At 33.4% G+C, this 16785-nt stretch overlaps 1 protein-coding gene across 5 annotated transcripts in view; it reads left to right on the top strand.

Annotated features, from left to right (window-relative positions):
• The first annotated feature begins 13121 nt into the window (after positions 1-13121).
• Positions 13122-16785, top strand: part of LOC149796089 (roundabout homolog 2-like) — a 354790-nt gene continuing 351126 nt past the window's right edge. For all 5 annotated transcript variants that reach the window (XR_016422486.1, XR_016422485.1, XM_089966000.1 and 2 more), the window contains exon 1: positions 13122-13657. The gene's annotated coding sequence lies outside the window, so the exon portion shown is untranslated. The remainder of the gene's footprint in view (positions 13658-16785) is intronic.

Raw genomic sequence — 16785 nt, 5'->3', positions numbered from 1 at the left:
CATCAAAGCCTAAACAGAAAATACAATGGTTATTGATTTAAGCTTCTTGGATTTTAGATAGGACCACAAAACAATCAGGTGTGATTTATCTGGTTTTGGAAAATCACTTAGAGTAAAAATTCCAGGTGTGATTAGGCTGGTTTTGAAAAATCACTTAGAGTAAACATTCCAAGTGTGATTTGGCTGGTTTTGAAAAATCACTTAGAGTAAAAATTCAAAGTGTGATTTTACTGGTTTTGGAAAGTCACTTGTAGTACAAATTCCAAGTGTGATTTTGTCAGTTCTGGAAAGTCACCTGCAGTAGATATTCCAGGTATGATATTATCAGATTGGGAAAGGCACTTGGAGTAAAAATTCCAGATACAATTTGGCCAGTTCAGGGAAAGTCACTTTGAGTATTAAAAAAATCCTGTCAGTCACAACAAGAAGACATTTGACTTAAACCATCAGATGTCTAACTTGCTAATGTCTTTTGATAGAAAAAATATGGACCAGTTATGTCCTCAGCCCTGTTTCAAATGCCTTAAGGATGCAAGTGTTCATGAAATAATCTGTTCTGTCTTTGTCTCATGTATTGATTAGTCAGAAAGATTAACCAAGGAATTCACACCCTCATGTATTCATTGGTCAGAAAGATTAACCAAGGAATTCACACCCTCATGTATTCATTGGTCAGAAAGATTGACCAAGGAATTCACACCCTCATGTATTCATTGGTCAGAAAGATTAACCAAGGAATTCACACCCTCATGTATTCATTGGTCAGAAAGATTGACCAAGGAATTCACACCCTCATGTATTCATTGGTCAGAAAGATTGACCAAGGAATTCAAACCCTCATGTATTGATTAGTCAGAAAGATTAACCAAGGAATTCACACCCTCATGTATTCATTGATCAGAAAGATTAACCAAGGAATTCACACCCTCATGTATTGATTGGTCAGAAAGATCAACCAAGGAATTCACCCCCTCGTGTATTCATTGGTCAGAAAGATTAACCAAAGAATTCACACCCTCATGTATTCATTGGTCAGAACGATTAACCAAGGAATTCACACCCTCATGTATTCATTGAGGGTGTATTCATTGGTCTAAAAGATTAACCAAAGAATTCACATCCTTGTGTATTCATTGGTCAGAAAGATTAACCAAGGAATTCACACCCTCGTGTATTCATTGGTCAGAAAGATTAACCAAGGAATTCACACCCTTGTGTATTCATTGGTCAGAAAGATTAACCAAAGAATTCACACCCTCGTTTATTAATTGGTCAGAAAGATTAACCAAGGAATTCACACCCTCATGTATTTATTGGTCAGAAAGATTAACCAAGGAATTCACACCCTCATGTATTGATTGGTCCGAAAGATTAACCAAGGAATTCACACCCTCATGTATTGATTGGTCAGAAAGATTAACCAAGGAATTCACACCCTCATGTATTCATTGGTCAGAAAGATTAACCAAGGAATTCACACCCTCATGTATTTATTGGTCAGAAAGATTAACCAAGGAATTCACACCCTCATGTATTTATTGGTCAGAAAGATTAACCAAGGAATTCACACCCTCATGTATTGATTGGTCAGAAAGATTAACCAAGGAATTCACACCCTCATGTATTGATTGGTCAGAAAGATTAACCAAGGAATTCACACCCTCATGTATTGATTAGTCAGAAAGATTAACCAAGGAATTCACACCCTCATATATTCATTGGTCAGAAAGATTAACCAAGGAATTCACACCCTCATATATTCATTGGTCAGAAAGATTAACCAAGGAATTCACACCCTCATGTATTTATTGGTCAGAAAGATTAACCAAGGAATTCACACCCTCATGTATTCATTGGTCAGAACGATTAACCAAGGAATTCACACCCTCATGTATTGATTGGTCAGAAAGATTAACCAAGGAATTCACACCCTCATGTATTGATTAGTCAGAAAGATTAACCAAGGAATTCACACCCTCATATATTCATTGGTCAAAAAGATTAACCAAGGAATTCACAACCTCAAAATCTTGTAATTGTTTTGAGCACAAAAGTTTTGTGAAATATGCAAGGAAATTATTTGCAAATAATTAATAATTTTCTGACAGAAAATAATAGCCAACAGGGATCTATTGGTGTGAAAAATGATAGCCAACATGAATCTGTTTGCTGTAAATTTTATCTATAATTGAGGATGTTTTTCCCTGATAAAAACTGTACTGGTATCAGTGAGGATAATTCATCATCATAGCATCAACTCTGACTCACTGGTCACTAACTGAATTTGTAGACTGAATGATATCCAATTACACATAAGGTTGACATAATTTAGAAACATTAAGCTACTGTTATTTTCTATTGTCTAATACCATATACCAGTATGCTGGCTTATAAGACAATTCAAACTGCAAACAAGAAATATTCTTATCTTCCATAGCACAATGGGCCTGCAGATCAGGGTCCATGCTGTTTGTTCTACTGATTACTCCTAATGCACTTCACATACCTAAATCTGCAGGCACACTATGTGACAGCAGATCTGGGTCTGTATATTTTGCAGTTGGACTAAACTTATAAGTGAGTGTATATGGTAATTTAGTTAGAGAGGTGTGAAATGGACATACATAAAGATTTATTTCCAAGACATTTCTCATTTTTGGTAAGGCCATTTTTGCAATAAATGGTTAAATGACCCATAGCCATTGTCCATTAAAAGAATTTGGAATTTTCATTAGACACAAATCCAGACTAGGTAGTGAGATAAATTAGTCATCAGACAAGAGATGTAAAATACACAGATTGCCAGACACATGAGGATTCTGAATAGTTAATCATTATTATTGCTCACAAAATGGATTAATGAAGACAAAAAATGGTTTGAATAAAAAATATAACAATTTATATTGCTTAAGAAAGAAATAGTGGATGTGCCACCCAAACTATGATTCCCCAAATTTTTCGGTCACTGAGATGGTCACTGCACATTTTGCTTTCTTAATTTATTTACGTTTCATTTGACGTGTTTCAATAATATATTACTTACTTATAGGTTAGACCAAACTACAAACTGCACAGACCCAGATCTGCTGTTGCATAATGTGTCATGAGATCTGGAACAATGCAATTTGTTATGAGTTAGCTGTATTGGAACAAACAAGATAAACCTGATCTTCCAGCATATTATCCAATTGCAGATTTGGGTCCATGTTTATTTTGCAATGGCAGATTTGGGTCTATGTTTTTATTGGAATGGCAGATTTGGGTCTATTGTTATGCAATGGCAGATTTGGGTCCATGTTTATTATGCAATGGCAGATTTGGGTCCATGTTTATTATGCAATGGCAGATTGGGGTCTATGTTTGTTATGCAATATCAGATTGGGGTCTATGTTTATTATGAAATGGCAGATTGGGGTCTATGTATATTTTGCAATGGCAGATTGGGGTCTATGATTAGGATGCAATGGCAGATTGAGGTCCATGTTTATTATGCAATGGCAGATTGGGGTCTATGTTTATTATGCAATGGCAGATTGGGGTCTATGTTTATTATGTAATGGCAGATTGGGTCCATGTTTATTATGTAATGGCAGATTGGGTCCATGTTTATTATGCAATGGCAGATTGGGGTCTATGTTTATTATGTAATGGCAGATTGGGTCCATGTTTATTATGCAATGGCAGATTGGGGTCCATGTTTATTATGTAATGGCAGATTGGGGTCCATGTTTATTATGCAATGGCAGATTTGGGTCCATGTTTATTAAGCAATGGCAGATTGGGGTCCATGTTTATTATGCAATGGCAGATTGGGGTCCATGTTTATTATGCAATGGCAGATTGGGGTCTATGTATATTTTGCAATGGCAGATTGGGGTCTATGATTATTATGCAATGGCAGATTGGGGTCTATGTTTATTTTGCAATGGCAGATTGGGGCCTATGTATATTACACAATGGCAGATTTGGATCCATGTTTATTTTGCAATGGCAGATTGGGGTCCTTTTTTTGCAATGGCAGATTTGGGTCTATGTTTTTTTTTTGCAATGGCAGATTTGGGTCTATGTTTTTTTTTTGCAATGGCAGATTTGGGTCTATGTTTTTTTTTTGCAATGGCAGATTTGGGTCTATGTTTTTTGGCAATGGCAGATTGGGTCTATGTTTATTTTATGTCTCCAATTTAACTCAGTTTGTACATTAGTATATACAAGACACATTATTGTATTTTTGGTTTATGTGTGCACATTTAATTAGGACAAGGGCCCCATAATGGCATGTAGACAAATTTAAAGTTCCAACCTTTTTACCTGATGCATGTTGCTATGGATAGAAATAGAAATTTGAAGTGCTCATCAAAATATCTGATAATAATGTGGCACAGGAAGGAGATAGGAACATAAGTGTTTTGGAAGAATTTTTCCAACTAGCACCATTTAAAAAAAATAAAAATTCTATTCAATTTTCAAAACATTACAAAAGCATATGAATAACAATGATGTAAATTAATAGAAAACTATTTATTCTATGGACACCTTGCCTAAGGTTTTATGGTTACAATCCATAAATATGATAAAATTTCACCTCCTGATATATATATTGTCTGGTTGTGGTTCAGTTTTTGTGGTGAAACTCTTGAAAATTGGTACATTTTCATCTCATATGATGGAAAAATAAATTTTCATCTCATATGATGGAAAAATAAATTTTCTTTCAGTGTAGGTGGCAATCTGATAATATTTCAAGTTGAACTTTGACATCAATTTACATATTGTGTATGAGCTGGAGAGAGATGTAATTTTGTATGAATGTCTGTTGTAAAAAATGAACAATTTTATTCTTGCTGTGTAAACTAAATTTGAAGAAAATCTAAATAGTAAACTGTTTTAATTTCAAGTGAAAAATGTGGACTGCGTATTTTGCTTTCAAAATCTGTGCATTCAGTTTAAGCACATGCAGTTGTATGAAAACTCCATTATAATCATGCTGACCTGGATACTCACATCATCTGGATCATTTTGAATGCTTAAGTAAAACTGATTCATGCCCACTGAAGGATTCTCAGATTCTTCTTTAAATAACATTTGTTGCCATTGGTCAAATGTTAGGAATATAAAATTTTGTTTAGAAATTGAAACCTGTGCAAACTACGAAATTATGGACTGGAACATAAAGAGTTTTAAGTAACTTGGCTTTCATCTTGTGAATACATTATCAGAGTAATCACTGAGGATCCCAAATGATTAGTGGTTTTTAAGTCAAAGTTCAAGGTCATTGAAATCAAAGTTCATTGAAGAGTCAAGATTAATTGCAGGTGTTGCTAATTTGTGGCTGTTTTTATTTCCAGGTTTAAACACATTTAGAATTGTTGACAAGCAAAACAACATATATCTTTCTCTTCATCTCAAATTCAGTATATTTCTTTTACTCACATGACTTGTAAAAGTAACATTAACACGTACAATGCTTCTTGCAGTACTGTAGCATATAGGATAACTACTGCTAATCTGAATAGAGTCAAATAAATATGTAAATGGATTACATCTGGATTTTATCATGTTTCAGTTTAAAAGGTAAAAACACATTGTGTGATTTTGGGATTGAAAAGGTGGGAGGATTTAGAACCTGTTATATACTTAAGCATCTTATTTTCCATTATTTATGTGCTACCTTTTCATATTGTATAACCTCCATTAAAGTATCGACATTTGAATCGGTAGATATTTTGTCCCATAAATCCACATTTCCTACATCAGCCAGGTCACAAGAATGACAATCAGTCCATACTGGCGTCAAATGCATTCTACTGGTGATTATGTGTACATTTCTAACAACTGCTGATGACTTTGATGCTCATCATTAATTCCATTGAACCTCTGACCAGTTAGATTGCAAGCAGTCAACAAATCATTATGGTACATTATCACATACTGTATGTATGCACTTGTAAGTGAATGCCAACTGCAGACTGTATAGACACAGATCTGCCATCATGTAATGCAACTGCAGATCTGGGTCTATACAATTTGTTAGGAGTACTCAGTAGAACCAGCAACAATGCCAGATCAGGATCTATGTTGTGTGCAGTTGGACTGGACTTGTACACTAGTACATTTACTACTAATACAGTATGTACCATTTGTTTGTCAGATCCATTTAAAAAAGGATTTGTGCAGCTCTCAGCATGTAATATATACAAATTCACACTGTTATCATTTGTACATTTGGACCAAATTTTAGACAAGTTGTCATTTTAAACATATACATTCATGCTGATCAACCCCATATGTGTCAATTTTTGACAGGAACATTTTGCAGAGGCTGATAATGAAAGTGACTGGAAGAGCATCCATAACAAATCTCCTGACCAGTCCACCCCCACCCCCCAGCCACACACACATACACCCCCCTCCTAGTTGTACATATCTGCCACCTGCTGTCAGTCAACTGTTGTTTGAATTGTGATTGCAATTGAATGTTTCCCAGTCTTGTTCTGAGACAGGTGGAATCCATTATAATGACAAATTTGGTGCTAGCTTGTTTCAGACAAGTTCTGCCACCCTAATGGTTAGACACATGGACTGTTTACACTATATAATATATAAATTCAATGTTTAATAACTTCTTTATTTTTCATCTGAGTTGTATGAAATTTTTAATAGTAAATGATGATACATCTCTTATGAAATTGTAATGCAAAATGCTGAGGCATGGTTATTTGAGTTATGGCGATTTGAATTGCCAAGCTTCACCTGTCTTCTGCAATCTACCAATTAGTCATCGTGTATTCATAATTCAAGTGCATCACTGCTGAGCTATTTCATCGCAGGCTTGCACATGGTTTGTGAAGTGTCTTTTGCCCAGTCATTTAGGTGGGTTGCTTGATATAACATGTACAAACTGAAACATAACTCAGTGCTATCTTTAAATAATGATTTTACTTTCAGATGTATTTAATAATAAACAACAAATTACGTTTGATATTTTTCATCAGTATGGGTTTTTCTGGTTTTTATGGTTTTGTTCAGTTTAGAGCTGTGTACAATACAAAGTAAACTGACAATTTTTAAATTTCATATTTTTGTCTTTAAGATAGTTTAGTGTTGTCTTGCCTTTCTCATGATACCTGTTTATTTCTGTAACTGCTGTGTTTTTATTCATTTTTTTGTAAGGATTGTTTCTGCCTCACCTCTTGAACGGAGACGATAAACCTGGGGCCAAGTGTCCATACTGAGTTAATTTGTTTAGATACAATACAGGGGGCACCTCGTTTCTAAAATGTAGTCGTAGTTAGTGGAGTTCAGATGTGTCACAAGTCAGTGTAGGAAGACATCGCAGCATTTAATAGTCACTTTGTATTACTTTGATATTAAGAGAGGTAATCTTCCAGAAAAGTCATTTGAAAGTTTCATACTTGAAAATATTTGGCAAAAATAATTTCTTTATTTTATCAAAGGTTGGATAACTGTTATTCTTGACTGGGACCCAACCAGTGACCAAATTAATTTATGGCATCCCTCATCCTGTCATGTCTCGATTGGATGGAATGTGAATTGCATTGTTGGATACAAGCAGTTCATACAAAGAATATAAGACTTGATTTGTTTGCCCTCATTCAAGTTTATATATACTGTAGTATACTAGCTACCAACTGACTTCTGTTTGGGAACTATCTGAATGTTCGAGATGATGTGGGGATTGAATGAATGTTGTGTAAGTCTTGGAGACAAGTGACTATACAAATTCTGGCATATAGTTTATAATCAGAGACGTGTACCTGGAATTAAAAGATAGAAAATTAAAATTGTTAAAATATGCCAGACTTTTATGTATCATTATTGTTAATACTATGTCCTGGTCCAAGCCTTTTGATTTGCTTGTTTATTAAAGTATCTAAGAAAATAGGAATTTTAAAAAGAGATGTTTTGTATTATAATGTCATTTGATGTGAAAAGTATATAATACAGTTGCTTTTTAAACATGTGTTTAATGCTGTACTGTGTGTGAAGTTCATTAGGTACTGATGGGGGGGTCTGGCATTCTTTGGGGTAAAAAGGTTGTCTCCTAAATTAGCTTGAACCAATATTCTTGCTCCAATTGATAGCAAAACAATATATATCCTATATTCATTATCACAATTGAAAGAAAAACATTTATAATGTGGTAACAAAATTCTCTGTTCAAAACAAATCCCAGGCCACCCCCAGAAAATTAAAAGATCAGTCCCTAATTTCTCTTCCATGCAGTGACTGTACAGCCAGGGCTGACAAGAGGGCACATTAGAAAAAAGAGTATCCAGGTTGATTCTCAATGTCTGAGGTATTTTAACATCTGCATTATCTCTTTTCAATGCTCTTGAATGAATGCCAAATAAGGATTATAGTATTTTGAGACAAAAAAAATCAGTTACTTTAAATTTTCAAAATAATTTAATACCAGTGTATTTTAAAGGTTTCAAGTTTGTAAAGAACCTTTAACTAAAGACGTACACAGTACAGTAAAACAAGTGATTTATGTATACCAAAAGTTATGACAGAATATTCTTTAAATATATTTTTTATGCTGGTAGAATTTTATTGAATAGATCATGGTCGAAATGGGATTTAATTGTGATGACAGTATGCTAACCTCGCATAATTTGTATTAACTTATTTTTTATTTGTCTTTTTATATGCAGTTGATGCTAACCACATAAAGTTTTATTAATTACATGTTTTAATTGCAAGATGATAATTTAAACTGGTTGTTAGCTAATTATTCACCCTGGATAAATAAAGATTATTATTATTATTATTATTATTATTATTATTATTATTATTATTGTTGTTGTTGTTGTTGTTATTATTGTTGTTATTGTTGTCATTATTATCATTGTTATTATTATTATTATTATTATTATTATTATTATTATTATTATTATTATTATTATCTCTGCTGCATAATGCCTTGTAGAACTTCAACTCTTAGTGGGAGCCTTTCAGTATTCTTAAGCCACAATACAATAATGGAGGGTGGTATAGTGACACTTTTGTCTATTCATCCATCTATTAGTCCATCCATTCATCAGATACCTTAGTTAAGTTTCATGTTTGGCTCAATTTCATGCATTGTGATGGGGCATATGTATTCCATGAACACATTTCTTGTTTGATATTAACATTTTTCTTTTGTATACTGAACTGAAGGTTTTGATCTAACAGGTTATATATTTGATCTAACAAGTTATATATATGATGTCCAAAAATGTTGTATCAACATTTCATTCTGTTTAAGTATCAGCAACTGAGGTTTTTTTGTGCTGTCATAAGGCTGAGCCCATCTTGTTTTGGCTAAAAATTTAATTACCGATGTAACCTATTTTGTCCCAAAATTATAAATAAATGAAGCTTTAAATGTATGTTGACTATTCACAAGATCATTTCATTCAGTGAGATTTTCTCAAAGATTCAAATATTTTTTAGTAAGAAATTAGATTTTTTGAGCCTACTTTGTTGAAAAGCTTGGTGGAAAGTACCGATATTGGCATCTTTGTATGTCCACCAATCCATTATCTTATTAACTTCATTGTATATGGGCTTTTTTACTTACCAAATTAAAGGCAGGCTTGACAAAAAGGTAGTCAATTATTTTAAAAGTAAAAACTGACACTTATCATATTTTATTTTTATAAAATGTCACATTTTGTATATGAAGAAATACAGAATAAATAGCAAAATATTACCTCATATATATCTTATTACAGAAGAATTGTCCCAAGTTGATTGTAAATGGCATATGTTACCCCATACATATCTAATTACAAAAGAAATGTCCCAAGTTGATTTTAAATGACAAATGTTACCCCATACATATCTAATTACAAAAGAATTGTCCCAAGTTGATTATAAATGGCATGTTACCCCATACATATCTAATTACAGAAGAATTGTCCCAAGTTGATTGTAAATGGCAAATGTTACCCCATACATATCTAATTACAGAAGAATTGTCCCAAGTTGATTGTAAATGGCAAATGTTACCCCATACATATCTAATTACAGAAGAATTGTCCCAAGTTGATTGTAGATAGCAAAATGTTACCCCCATACATATCTAATTACAGAAAGTTAATTATAATGACACTATAATTAATTATTTATATGATCTGCATTTGCAGACATCCTTATGTTATGTCGTATACATTGATGTTTTTCTGAGTTTGTAGACATCTTCAAGCTGTCGTATACATAGATGTTTTTCTGAGTTTGTAGACATCTTCAAGCTGTCGTATACATTGATGTTTTTCTGTTTGAAGACATTCTCAGGTTAAGCCTTCTGCACAGATATTTCAGCAAACATGCAGATTCAATTGACACTGTCATCACCAAACCCAAAATACTTTTGTAATGCAAACAAGCAATTGACACTGTCATCACCGAACCCAAAATACTTTTGTAATGCAAACAAGCAATTGACACTGTCATCACCGAACCCAAAATACTTTTGTAATGCAAACAAGCAAATGACACTGTCATCACCAAACCAAAAATACTTTTGTAATGCAAACAAGCAATTGACACTGTCATCACCAAACCAAAAATACTTTTGTAATGCAAACAAGCAATTGACACTGTCATCACCAAACCCAAAATACTTTTGTAATGCAAACAAGCAATTGACACTGTCATCACAAACCCAAAATACTTTTGTAATGCAAACAAGCAATTGCTCAAATCACGATCAGGGTGGATTGTTTTACTGATTACTCCTAACAAACTGCACAGATCCAAATCTGCTGGTGAATTATGTGACAGCTGATCTGGGTCCATGCAGTTTGCAGTTGGACTCAACATATATGTTAGCATATAAAACTGTGATATTAAGTCAAGTTCTGTCATACAGTTGTCATCTCTCTTTTTATACTTTTTGTCACTTTATCTGTTGTTGCTTTTAATCTTTTGGTTTTGATTATTGTTACTTTAATTATCACATTAAAATGCATGTGCAACATTGATGGATGAATATAGCCATATGCAAGCATCAGTATCAGATTTCACATGTAGTTGACATCCTGGTGCATTGATATACTTAAGCTTTTTCCAGGTCACACCCAAATCAAATGACTCTGCAGTTTGTATCGCATCTGTATTACCTGAAAACATGCAATCCTGATAGTTCTTAAGTTGCACAGAAGAAATCAATTCTTTGAGTAGAGAAATTGGAAAAATAAGGAGATTTTTAGCTTGTCTGCTATGCAGTAACTAGTGCGTATTTTTATTTGTGTATTAATCCAACATAGGGCAGAACTTGAGCAATGTAATAACTTGTAAACATTTCATGTAATAACTTGTCAAACATTTCATGTAATAACTTGTCAAATGTTTCATAGTGGCTTTATTTCTCAGAAATTGCAAATTGTTTGATTAACTAAAGTGGTTATTTCCCAAAAGATCTTATAAGTTCACTCTTGCACACACTGCTTATACATTTTCATTAATGACCAAGAGTATGTGCCATCTTTCCAGATTGATGCCTTCACTTGGGAAACTTTAAATTGCATCTGAAAATTTAAGAGCTTTTTGTTTTGTTTTTGTTTTTATATAAGTTTTTGTTGTTGTTTGTGTTAAATTCAATTTTTCAGTGCATGATAGGCTGGCTATACATGGCAGCCATTATAACTGGTTGAGGAAGAACCAGGAAAATCCTATGAAGAACCACTGATCCACAGGAAGCTACTGGCAAGCTTTTTCACATACCCCAACATTCGCTGAGCTTGAGGATCAAACCCACATGGACAGATGGCAGCGATCAGTAAATGTGAGAGCTTTAAATAACTCTGTCACTTGGGTCCCATGTCTTCATGTAAGAATAACTCTGCCACTTGGGCCCCGTGTCTTCATGTAAGAATAACTGCCACTTGGGCCCCCTGTCTTCATGCAAGAATAACTCTGCCACTTGGGCCCCCTGTCTTCATACAAGAATAACTCTGCCACTTGGGCCCCATGTCTTCATGTAAGAATAACTCTGCCACTTGGGCCCCGTGTCTTCATGTAAGAATAACTCTGCCACTTGGGCCCCGTGTCTTCATGCAAGAATAACTCTGCCACTTGGGCCCCATGTCTTCATGCAAGAATAACTCTGCCACTTGAGCCCCGTGTCTTCATGTAAGAATAACTCTGCCACTTGGGCCCCATGTCTTCATGCAAGAATAACTCTGCCACTTGGGCCCCATGTCTTCATGCAAGAATAACTCTGCCACTTGGGCCCCATGTCTTCATGCAAGAATAACTCTGCCACTTGGGCCCCGTGTCTTTATGTAAGAATAACTCTGCCACTTGTTTTTATGTATCTAAGTGCCAGTATTGTACAAGTTTTTTTTATTTAAGTGCCAATATTGTGCAAGTTTTTTGTATTTAAGTGCCAATATTGTACAAGTTTTTTTTTATCTAAGTGCCAATAATAACAAAGTTTGTAATATCTATCTTGAGGGGAATAAATGTTGTGGAAGAATTTGTACATAGTGAAAATAGTTTATTATCATGCAGAACCCATATATTCATTCTAAAGCATTACAACACTTAAACAATAAGTTTTGAATGTGCACAGGTGTGTATATTCCATACATTGTGCATAGTTGTCAAGTCCACCCATCTGAGTGGTTTCCCTCAGATGGTTATCAATTAGCCTTTATACTGTACATGTACATCTACCCAATACACATACAGTCATGCATAGTGTTCACACTTCCATGATCTTAATTTCTTGCTTTTAACATCATCAGAGATAGAAGTGTTAATCATAAAAAAAAACACAAAATATAAGCATTTTTATGTTTTCTTTAGGAAATATTAAAGTAAATCATTTCAGAAAATCAGTTTATCACCCAAGTCAATCAGTCAGCCTGTACTTTATTTATCAGGGATTATCACACACACTTGTAATATGGACATAACACCTTACAATCTGTTGAAATGGCCCACATTTCAAATTTAAGAGCAGTAATAATCCCTGCATACAGGGCTTTATTTCAGTCTATCCAATGAGATGGGAGTTTTTAGGCTGGTTTGACCAATCCCAGTGCATTTTACTAGCCTTGGCTGTTCACAGCTGAATACCCAGTCTGTACTGTGCAGTCAGTGATCTGACAGAGTATGGGAGAGAGATACTGCAAGGGGTTTGAATGCAATACCATTAGTGTGATCAGCTAAATGAGTGGAATGACAGTGTAGACTTCTTGATTAGCACACCCAGAGAGGATATGATAAAAACTGGGAGTGATTTTGACAACAATTTACAGTCAGCCTGAGTGGTACAGTAGTGTAAACTCTACTTGTCAACTTCATGATAGCTGGCTGATAAAAGGATTTCTAAGTGGAATATGATTTTGCATTGTTGAATTAGAGATTGTGGATATTTAAATTTGGATTTTCTTGTGATAAGATTGGAGCTGGAATGTGATTTTTTTTTAGGAATAAACATTTATTGCAAGATATGGATAATTGAAAAAGTGTTTTTGAAGTTTGCGCAGAATCATAGTTTTTACAAACATTCAAGTGGAGTTGAAATTGTACATTCTTGTAAAATCTTTTTGAACTGTTTGCTAGTACTGTTTATCCTTTCAAAGTTTAAAAGTATTTTTCTAGAAGTGGAGAATTACAAGTTGGATTTACCTGAGCTTTGGTAAGTTTTTGTTTGAATTTTACCTAATGTAATGCTATCATAAAAATGTGCCCATGTTAGCAAAATGTGCACATAACTTCCCCCAAGTATTTGAATCCCATAACAAACCCCAAGTAGTTACATCACATAGCATTCACAAGAAAATGTTTAAGTATACTGCCAATTATTTTTTTTGGGGGGGGGGGGCAAATCAGATTGATAAGATAGTTTGTATTCCGAGTAGCAGTTTTAAAATTAATATTATTTTCTAAGACACTTAGCATAGAAAGGTGATACAAACTTTTGAATATAGACATTTTAAAAATAAAATAGCCAGGAGAAAATACGCATGGTAATTAATACACCTTTAAAGAACAGCTTAGCAGTGTAAAATAGTATATACAAAACAGCAGTGTAAAATAATACATACAAAATAGCATTGTTAAATAGTACATACAAGATAGCATTATAAAATAATACATACTAAATGGCAGTGTAAAATAGTATATACACAAATAGCAGTGTAAAATAGTATATGCAAAACAGCAGTATAAAATAGTGTATACAAAACCAGCAGTGTAAAATAGATTCAATATAGCAGTGAAAAATAGTACATACAAAATAGTGGAAAATAACACATACAAAATAGCAGTGTAAATAGTAGACACAATATAGCAGTGTAAAATATTAGATATAAAAGAGCAATGTACAATAATAATTACAAAATAGCAAGGTAAATGAGTACATACAATACAGCAGTGTACAATAGTACATGCACATTGCGGTGTAAAATAGTACATACAAGATAGCAGTGTGAATAGTCCTTACAAAATAGTAGTGTAAAATAGTACATACAGGATAGAAATGTAAAATAGTAGATACAGGATAGCAGTGTAAATAGTCCTTACAAAATAGCAGTGTACAATTTTACACACAATATTGTATGTGCATGTGCTCTAGTTTGATGAAATAAATTTCATACTTTTATTATCTGTCAGGTTTTTTTGTATTTATCATTTATACATTAGATGCACATGCAATAATAATAATAATAATAATAATAATAATAATAATAATAATAATAATAACAATAATGATGATAATAAATGATTTTGAAACATACACATGTCATGACTAGAAGCTGACAAATTGACTGTCAGAGGGACTGACAAATTTGGACATTTACTAGTCCTACTGAATCTTCACTAGATGACTGACAACACTTAAATACTTTACTTTTATGACTGGCAACATTAAATGTTACTAGCTGACTGGTGACAATTGAATACTACTAGCTGACTGGTGACAATTGAATACTACTAGCTGCCAGACTACTGACATTATGTAAACTACTTGCCCAATAGGAAATTTACTAGTTTCAGGCAAGTGGGACTTCTGCTAAATTAAGCCCTTTTGTGTTTGCGTGTATATATATATATATATATATATATATATATATATATATATATATATATATATATATATATATATATATATATATATATATATATATATATATATATATATATATATATATATATATATATATATATATATGTAATTCAACAGGTTAGAGAATTATAGTTCATTTCAAGCAAGACTCAAACCCTTGCCATGAGTAACAGTAGATATTACTTAGATCTTGTGTACCAACACACACACACACATACACACACACACACATGTGGTGGAAATGATGCAAATGTAGATAAAAATTAGGGAATAATCATTCTTGTAAAGCAGACTAAATAATCATTTACTGGTAGATTTAATCATGGTATGCTACAATTAATTATACCAAAAGGAAATTGAAAATGTTAAGTCATTATTAATCCATTTTTCTTAATGAGTAACAAACTTTCATCTTACACATGAGTTTACCTGAGACTTAGCTGCTGGTCTGGATTCAATTAAAGATGAGAAGGAGTTTGAAGATCAAGGAAGTGTAAAAACAGGATTAATTTTTACAGGAAGTTGCTAAGTATATGCTTTTTAACTTATTTTTTTAGGTGAATAATCTTCCTGTATATAGTTATGCCATAAAATGTTAGTTTGTTAGGAATGAGGGAGAGGATACAATTTATGGGTTGAGACCACTCTGGTCAAATGCCTTGACATTTATCCTCATGACAGGAACTAGCTAAATATTGTTAGGAGAGTGTTTTTCACACCAACATCTAAACTGAATACTGTTAGAGTTTTTTTCTCACACCAACATCTACAATGAATACTGTTAGAGGTTTTTTTCTCACCAATCTCTACATTGTGTTTGTTGGGTCAGCATGGTTGTGCTTGATTGTCACATAACATTTGAGAGTTCCTTATGTTTAATGTATATGTGTTGGGATTGGAGTCAGCAGACTGGTTTATTCCCATGGCCATATCACAGTAGGTTCTTGTGATCTCTTCATAACCTCCCAGCATGTGGACAGTCTGCCTCAATTTGCTTCTTACAGCTGAAGGCTTTCATCACCATTTCATGCCACTAAAATAACACTTAACAAACCCTTGTATGAGGCAGGAATAAATCGCTTTTCTGACATTTGTTTTTTTTAAATCTTTCTAATGTGATAAAGGTAGTTGTGGGTAATTTAATTTGGTGGGAGAGCATAAATGAAAAATGATTAGGGATTGATACTAATGGAGATTTTGGTTTCTGGAGAAAAATTTAAAATGCTGAGTATGGGGGAAAATACTTAGAGACAACAATAATCTGTAATGGAAATGAAAAATACTTAGTGACAACAATAATCCCTAATGGAAATGAGCATCATACAGAAATTAATTGATGTATCACTGTTATGTAAAAGATTGAACATTTCACAAAATTAGAAATAAAACAGAGTGCCAAAACTTCATTCATGCTTATCTTGTAAGATTTTCAAAGATTTTGCAACTTGTAAATAAAATGAGTTAACAGCAGACAAATAAATTTAGGAACTTATAATGAAATGAGTTAACATCAGCTGACAATCTGTTGATTATTTTTTAAGTAAGCCACAGTGATCAGTTCTACAAAGTCTCCACTCAACCAAATTCAAGTATTAACAGGGGCTGAACAATATTTTCTTTTGTGGTTTACGAAGACTTGACAGAGTAGTTTTATGTGTTTACCTAGGAAATACTGCTCTGTGACCAGGCTAGACAAA

Source organism: Sinohyriopsis cumingii, chromosome 7, assembly GCF_028554795.1.
Source record: "Sinohyriopsis cumingii isolate HCF-2022 chromosome 7, ASM2855479v2, whole genome shotgun sequence".
Taxonomy (NCBI): domain Eukaryota; kingdom Metazoa; phylum Mollusca; class Bivalvia; order Unionida; family Unionidae; genus Sinohyriopsis; species Sinohyriopsis cumingii.
Note: the sequence above shows the minus strand (reverse complement) of the source record. Positions and strands in the feature narration are given on the sequence as shown.